Source organism: Penaeus monodon, chromosome 23, assembly GCF_015228065.2.
Source record: "Penaeus monodon isolate SGIC_2016 chromosome 23, NSTDA_Pmon_1, whole genome shotgun sequence".
In the NCBI taxonomy this organism is placed as follows: Eukaryota; Metazoa; Arthropoda; class Malacostraca; order Decapoda; family Penaeidae; genus Penaeus; species Penaeus monodon.
In genome coordinates, this window is record NC_051408.1 from 39,820,296 (window position 1) to 39,820,682 (window position 387).

The window sequence follows — 387 nt, forward strand, 5'->3', positions numbered from 1 at the left end:
TCTGAAGAAGAAAAAAAATAAATAAGAAATTAAAAATCCTACTATTAAACCAATATAACGCAGCTAGAAACGCACATCCCTCACAAACATATCATTCCTTCGACTCTCGTAAAGAAAATAAGATCGAATTTGACACAAGACTAACATATTCAACAAGTCGCCACCTCCTCTTGTATACTACGAACACCTGGGACCCTAATCACTCACGGCATCAAAGGGGCCCGGAATCCAGTGCTTCCGTACACTAAATCAGCACTTAAGTAGTCTACCGAGCCACTAAACATGCAATAATTCAGTGGGTAAGGTAGGTGGGTAAGTAGAGTAGAGAAGGAACATCAAAATCTATATTCTTTTTAGGGTAACACTGGAAAGGGGGCTCATAAGCGC